The sequence below is a fragment of the Lissotriton helveticus genome, chromosome 10, assembly GCF_964261635.1.
Source record: "Lissotriton helveticus chromosome 10, aLisHel1.1, whole genome shotgun sequence".
Taxonomy (NCBI): domain Eukaryota; kingdom Metazoa; phylum Chordata; class Amphibia; order Caudata; family Salamandridae; genus Lissotriton; species Lissotriton helveticus.
The window spans coordinates 997516762-997524621 of record NC_136071.1 but is presented as its reverse complement, the minus strand read 5'-3'; positions in this window follow the sequence as shown (position 1 = coordinate 997524621).

The following is a 7860-nucleotide window of genomic DNA, read 5'->3' as shown; positions in this document are numbered from 1 at the left end:
TATTATATTCTGCGAATTATTCACAGTAACTGTTTTAATAATCTAAGAATAGATATAAATTGTAGCCCCTAACAGAAGTAATATATATAACATGTGTTTTTAAATAGGGTTAATTATTGCAGGTTAGAAAGAGTTAGGCCGGCTTTTTGTCTTTGACAGCTTCAGGGTGAGGAGAGAGAGAGGGCTGAGGAGCGCAGAGCGTGAGGCAGATTTTGACCTTGAGGTCAGTAAGGTGGGAGTTAGGAGTGAGTGTTCTTTTATATTTCAGTTTCTGTGCCAACTTCTTTTTGTTAGTTTAAAAGGGCCAAGTATTAGTGAGACCCCTGAGAAGGAGTTTTGATTTCTCCACAAGAAGGAACTTGGGCCTTCTTACAGACAGCCAGTACCTGCCCTAGCAATCTACGGATCAAGAACAGTTCTTTTGCCGCCCCTTACTGGTAAAAAGGAGAAAAGATTTGTGTCCATCGACCTGATGAAACCACACTATGTGGCTGATACTAAGCAGTAGGCCAAGTGGACTCCGCCAATGTAGCAGACACACTCCACTAGCTATAGTCCAAGAGGTTCAAACTGAAAGACTCATCACCTTTGAAGATTCTACAGTGAGAAATGAAGGACTAAGCAGCAAAGTTATGGAAATCGTACCTCTTGAGACCCAAATAACAGTTCGTTCTGATGCACCTGTCTACACGAAGTAACAAGTGATCAACTGGTTCCAGCGATTTCAACAAATCCTAATGCAATTCCAACCATTGACAGAACTGCCTCTGGCTATTTCATTAACTTAGATACGTTTTCTGAGGATCCCAGCGAACCTGAAACAACACCAGCACAAAGTACTTTCAAAGAACAAGCAACAGACTTTTTTCATCACCTGAAAAAGACTTATCTGGTTTCACCATGGATTGAACTATGGATTGTTTTGGGAATATTGTTCTTTCTACTTTGGTTAGCTCTGGTAATAACTCTGGGTATGCTGATAAATGGAAGATATATTCAAATGGACACAGCAAGTGAAATGAAATTAAATGAAAAAACTACATTTATATAGCGCGTAACTACCCGGAGGCCTCGCAGCGCTTTAACTGATTGCTGGTGGCGGGCTAGGGTAGATTAACGTGCTTTTGCATACAAGTGAGTCTTTAAAGCCTTTCGGAAGGACATATGATCATTGCTCTCTCGAAGGGGGAGGGAATTCCACAATTTAGTTGCCGTATGGGAAAAGGAGCGACCACCCCACCGGGCCTTGGAGACTTTGGTAGTGGTAGCTAAATGTAAGGAACCGGAGCGCAGAGCTCTGGCCGGGATGTAAGGCACAGCTATGGGATGTAAAATTGCCGGGCCGGAGCGGTGAAAAGACTTGAACGCAACACACATAGCCTTAAACTGCACTCTGGCCACTACTGGGAGCCAATGAAGCTCCCTCAGAGCATTCTTGGCTGACTGCCAGCGAGGAATATTATACAGTAGCCGAGCAGCACAGTTTTGTGTGACTTGGAGCCTGTGGGTTACTACTGCCGGTGCCCCTAAATAGAGGGCATTCCCGTAATCCAGGCGAGAGAGGATTAAGGCCTGAACCAGGATCCTCCTAGCCTGAAATGGGAGCAGAGGTAGCACCTTACGAAGCATCTTCATCAGTCCAATGCATGTAGAGGCGGTTTTGGAAGCCTGGACTGAGAAGTCAAGTGCTTTGTCCAACCAAATTCCAAGGCTCTTTATTTGGGATTTGGGAGGAGGAGGCGTGCCAAGACATGGGGGCCAGATGGAGGTTAAGGAGGACGGAGAAGAGTTACCCAACAACATGATGTCAGTTTTCTCTCCGTTCAACTTAAGATAGGAGGATTGCATCCACCTAGCCACCGCCTCTAGACAGGGGCCTAAGGTGGAGGACGATCCCTCCGGGTGGTCAAGAGAGACCACCAGTTGGGTATCGTCGGCGTAGGTGACAATACGCACACCAAAGGGTTGGACTATCCCTTCCAGAGGTTCCATATAAGCATTAAAAAGAGTGGGGCTCAGGGAGGAGCCCTGAGGCACCCACAGCTAAGTGGGTGCTTAGGGGAAACTGAATCACCCTCGAAGACCTGAAAGAACCGTTCATCGAGGAAGGAGGCTAGCCACTCCAGGGCCGCGCCCGACACGCCCAGGCCACTCAGTCGTTGTAATAATGTGGCATGGTTGACCGTGTCGAACGCGGCACTGAGATCCAATAATATAATGGCGGCCTTTCCTCCTCGGTCAAGCACCGCTCTAGCTTCCTCTGTCACTGCCAGGAGAGCAGTCTCGGTTCCGTGCTGAGGGCGGAACCCCGTCTGAGATGCCCGGAGCAGACTATTGGACTCTAAATAGTCCACTAAGATGGTATTTACGTGCCTCTCCAGCAGTTTACTCATCGAGGGCAACAGTGAGATGGGACGGTAATTGGCCAAGTTGTTCTGGTCCAATGTAGGCTTTTTCAGTAAAGCTTTCACCATCGCACACTTCCATGAAGATGCCACGGATTTAGAGGTGATGGAGGCATTAAGGGCATCCAGGACCACTGGACCAATAACATCAATGGCTTTCATGAGCGTCTGAGGGGGTGCTTGATCATTGGGAGAACCAGAAGTGGTTTTACGCATCAGTTTATCTAATGTGGAAAGATCAAGAAGAGGAAACTTGTCGAGCACACAGGAAACAAAATGATCGGAGGCTATAGGAGTGGAATCAGCACTACCCAAGGTGAAAGAAGAGTAAATGGTCTTGATTTTCTGGGAGAAAAAAGTGGCCAGGTCGTTACAGCGAGATTGTGCGCCGTCTAATGATGGCTGTTCATGGGGGGGGGGGAATTAAAGATTTGACGATTTTAAAAATTTCCTTCGGGGCATTAGCAGCCAGCTTAATTTTTGAATCGTAAAAATGAGATTGTACAGATGTCATTTCCTTTTTATAGCGCTTTATGGCAGCTCTATACTCAACCTTCCTCTGTTGGAGGTGGTCCCGCCTCCAAGCTCTCTCCAGTTTATGACAGGCCTGCTTCATTGTTCTAAGGGCAGGCGTGTACCATGGGGCCACTTTGGGTCGTATTATTGATTTTAAAGGGTTCCTGGGGAGAACTTGATCCAGGGAGCTGGAGATCCAGTTGTCAAAATTCAGTGTAGGGATGTTAGGATCTTTCGCCCTCTGGGGGGGATGATTGGTGAGCGCCTGCTCCCAATCAGGGAGTGAAAGCGAGGACCATTTCCTTCCCAGGTGTTTATTAAAGCTTTGAGTCGAAGAGTGAACTTACTTCTCCAGCCACACAAATCATCCCACCGTGAAGCAAGAGACTTGTCAGCAGTGAACATCACAGTCGTTCCTATACCGGATGGTATTGTTTGGGAAAGAACTGAATATGACATTTTTGGCCCGTCGGAACTCTTGAAGATTCCACTTGTTTAAGATTTCATTAAGTGACTTTATTACCTCTAATACCTTTTCTGATGATTGAGACTTTTAGACTAATAATAACATGATGTCCGAACTAGAAATGTCTGCAGTATTCACAAATCATGAATATTTAGAGGGTTCATCAGACTATGAACAAATGTATTGTTATTACCATTATGGTCATCATTTCTTGCACAAATCTGCATCACCTTAGAAATGTATTAATGTATAACCAATGGGAACATTGTCCTGCACCTCCAAAGGGTAGCTCAAAAACTTTTGCGAAGAAGTTTCCATATTTTTCAGAGTTCAACTTGTCAGATCCAGAAACGTTTTACTTTCAAAATGTGAACAAGACAGGAACAAAAAATATGTTAACCAATACAAAACAGATTTATTCTGCAGCCTTTATTGCCCAACTGTCTAGATGGGGTTTCGACTTTTGGAAAGACAACATTGAGACAAAATCTGTCTGGGGTACAAAATATTGGCAAGTGCAGGGGGTAGAAGCTTTGTTTAGAGCCTGTATCATCCCTGAGCAAATCATGTTTTTGAATGACACTGTCCAACAAACGTCTTGCCTTGGGTTAGCCAAGATCAAAGACATGAACACTCCGTCCATACCTGCTCCTATACTATTGCCGATTTTTGCAATTTGGCGCCATGAATCTAGGCTTGGATCCACGTTAGTGAGTGTAGACCTTCCTTTTTCCTCTTTTTGGTCCTGATGAAAACCTGGGATTCACCTTGTAAAGGTTGAAACATGTAGACCACTCACATAGATACTTACGGTCATAATCACCAACCAGTATCTTCTCACTATTTTTAATATTGTCCAGTTGCTTGTGAATAAAGTTTTTTCAATAAAGTTATACCAGGATAATTTTTAATAGCACCCCCTTTTTTTGCACTAATCACTCAAAATAACCAGCTCCACTGTAGTTCAGGTGTCGCAGCACACCCTGGTGGCATTTGGTCATCAGGGTGGACCCCAATGATGAAGCATGTCACCAACCAGGTTGGTGAGTGAGGGTTTTGTTAACAAAAGGCTAATACTCCCTTTTTCTAAACATATCCCATTCAGAATCTTTGTTATGTTGCCAGTTATCCCATATCTAGTAACAGTTACATCCAGGGTCACTTGCTCTATGCAAGTCTTGTTTCCACAAATAGACACAGTCAGGGAGTCACCTTTATGGCCTTCACTGAACATCTCTTCTATACGAATTGATACTCTAAGCAGAATGAAAGCCATTCTTTTACAACAAACAGTGCCTCTGACCTCGGCCAAAGAAACCTATGAACTACAAGTCGCAAGGACTTCAGCCGAGATACAAGCACTTTTGAAGACAAACTGCCCTATACATTTCTCAGAAATATTGGAACATATCTTAAACATGTCTGATACGAGCGGTATTATACATGTATTTAAGAACGAGTGTTCAGGACTGTTAGCACCTTTTCAAGCAGTCCTTGGAATCATTCCAAACTTCATACACTCTGTGTTTGACGGACTGTCGCTCCTTTTAGCACTTGTTGCAGGGATCCTGTTTTTATTGCTCCTGCCACAATATGGCAAGCCAAATCACCAGCGACATCCAATTCACCGTGGAGAGATCTCTACGGGAGATGAAGTGTTCTGAGTGCATCGTCCAAATTTTGGGTTTACCTCATCTATGAGAATTAAATAGCACATGGTTTCTGTCATTCAGACCAATCTGTCAAGATTGCATCTTACCTGTTCTACGCTGCCTGTTTTGCGGTGAAGAATACGTGCTAGACATCTGTCTAACACTCCCATCAGTCATGCTTGTGGATATCGATACTCTGCTGGACCCAGTAACGGCCCATGCTCTGTGTTGTCCCTGGCGGCTACCAATTCTGATGATGGCATTCATTGAGATCTCACAGACGCTAATTGCTACTGCTGAGGTACGAGAGGAAACAAGTGGAGAAGTGTGGCTCAGGGGTTAGAGGCGGCAGACCCGGAAGCTGAGATCGGTCCTGGACCAGGGTTCAATTCCCCGCCTCGGCGGGTCTTGGGCTAAAAATTCCACGGACTCGATAATTCTCGCCCCGGTGCCTCCTCGACTCACGGGTTCACACTCTGCGACTCTGGGCAATAGCTTGCTTAATCTCCACAACGGCCCCTCGCGGCGGGATGCCTGACTTTCACCTTGTGGATACCCTGCTATCTCACAGGGGAATACCAGGAAGGGTTCCCTAAGCAAGCGCCGGGAAACCCACTGCGGGTAGCTGTGCGCTATATAAGCTCAACTACATTTACATTTACAAACAGCAGGCACGCAGGTAACAACCGATATGAACATTGCTGATGCGACCAATGCTGAAGGCGATGCTTCTCATCTATGTGTAGTTAGTCTTCTAAACGAGATATTCCAACTTTCACCTACAATGGTAGAAAACGTTTTGTCAACAGGATTAGAAGATTTCATATTTTCTCCATCCCCATACACTGACTTTTGGTTCAGCACACAGTGTTTCGGAAAGTCTCTGAATTTGGCCTTCGATTTTTCAAAACAAAGACTAAACTTGGAACTTTTTCCTATGATTATTTTTTTTTCCAAACTTGTATTTTTCATTTTTGGCAAAGTAATCTGCTTACAGTAGAACTATTCATAGAGAACAGAATTCTTTGAAACACTTTCAGAGACAATATGTCACCTTGTCAATAACAATTGTTTTATGTAACTTGACATTAAATGACTTCGGTCTTTTTCTTCTGTATTTATGAGCCATTTCATCATGTGTATATAAATGTATGTTCATTCACTTAGCATTCACTGTAAATATATGCTTGGAATGATACATTGCTTTAATATGTACAGCACCATTGCACTTTTATGCAAAGCAACTGTTTTAATGCGTTTTTACTATGTATTTTAGACATGTTTCAGGACTTCATGTGTAGCTATATTTTAGATATGTTTAGCATGTTTGGAATTTAGTAATGTCGTTCATAAGAAAGTGGAGTGGGTGTTGTGTGTCAATTTAGATACTGTATATAGGTTTCCCGATGTATGTCCTTATATAGGCAAAATTCGCATTGACCATATTTAGGCATAGAAATCCTACCCTTATTTAGGCATTATCCATGCTGACCAAATACATGCATGACCACCTACATCCGTCCATCCACGTCAAAACGAGTTCTTGGAAAACCAGACTCTTAAGCCTTTAGGACTTCCCCTTGCTTGGATTATTGATTTATCCAAGAACTCATTTATTATGCATGACCATCTATTCCTTAGGGAATCATTCATGACGTTCATCTGCCCGACATTTACGTCCATACTGGCATTCCTAAACATCTTCACGGCATAAATATACCTTCACTTGCCATGGCAAACAATGGATCGGCTGCATACTTGCACGACACGGCTCGTCACGGCAAGTTCGGAAGGAAGTCGAGTCCCCACCTGACGCACTGACCAGATGCTGTCATCCTCCTCACAGAGAATCCAGCTGCAGTGTTTCTGACTCCCCTTGTGGGGTATTAGAGATCGAGACCTGGAAAGAGATTCCAAACTCTCTCATTCTAAGGTATGGAGCGGACTAGAACCTAGAGAAACTTTTGGCAAATCTTTGCAACACCCATCCAAACGATAGCTGAACTAAACTATAGAAAAACAGCACCTACTTCTCACCTACTTGTCACCTCGTACTACACTTTGGTTAGGTACACTGGGGTGGACCTAGCTAGAAGCACCAGATGAGTATTCACATTTTAGCCTGTGTTATTTATGTATGTATTTTTATGAATATATGTCATAGCTACAAACCATGCTATTGCAGTATTATTTCATCTTACTGCTAACGCTGTATGTATTATACTTCGCCTTCTGTCTTACGATTGTAGCAGTTCATATCTCTTTCACGAGAAATAAGACTGTTAAATAAACCCATTTTATTGAAACGTCCATCTATCTATTTCTGTTTAAACTCTGTAGAAACGAAGCATGCACGATTGACTGTGTGAAACTGTTATCTAATGTTTCCATGATTCTGAGACTGTTCCGGTTCTAAAGGGAAACAAAGTTGTCATGTTTATGCGGTTGTCAGAAACTAATCCCTTCTTGTTTATTCGTGAGTTTCTAGTGACCTCTGAGTTAGCTGGCACACACAAGTAATTAAGTTTAATGTACTCGATAGAGACATACTGACCTCAGTCCTATGTCAAAATTATAGTGTATATCATTCCAATGCGCAGAGCCTATCAGGGATATAGGAACTACCCTACAGTAGGAGGTGGAGGGTTTGGAAGCAGGAGGATGAGACAGAGTTGATCTGGTGGTCCAGTTTGAGCTCTGAGTCCAGGATGATTCCGAGGTTCCGTGCATGGGGGTGGGCGGGCTTCCGAGGGCAGGGGGCCAGCAGGTGTCGTTCCAGGCGTTGGGGTTTGGGCCCATGATGAGTACTTCCGTTTTGTTG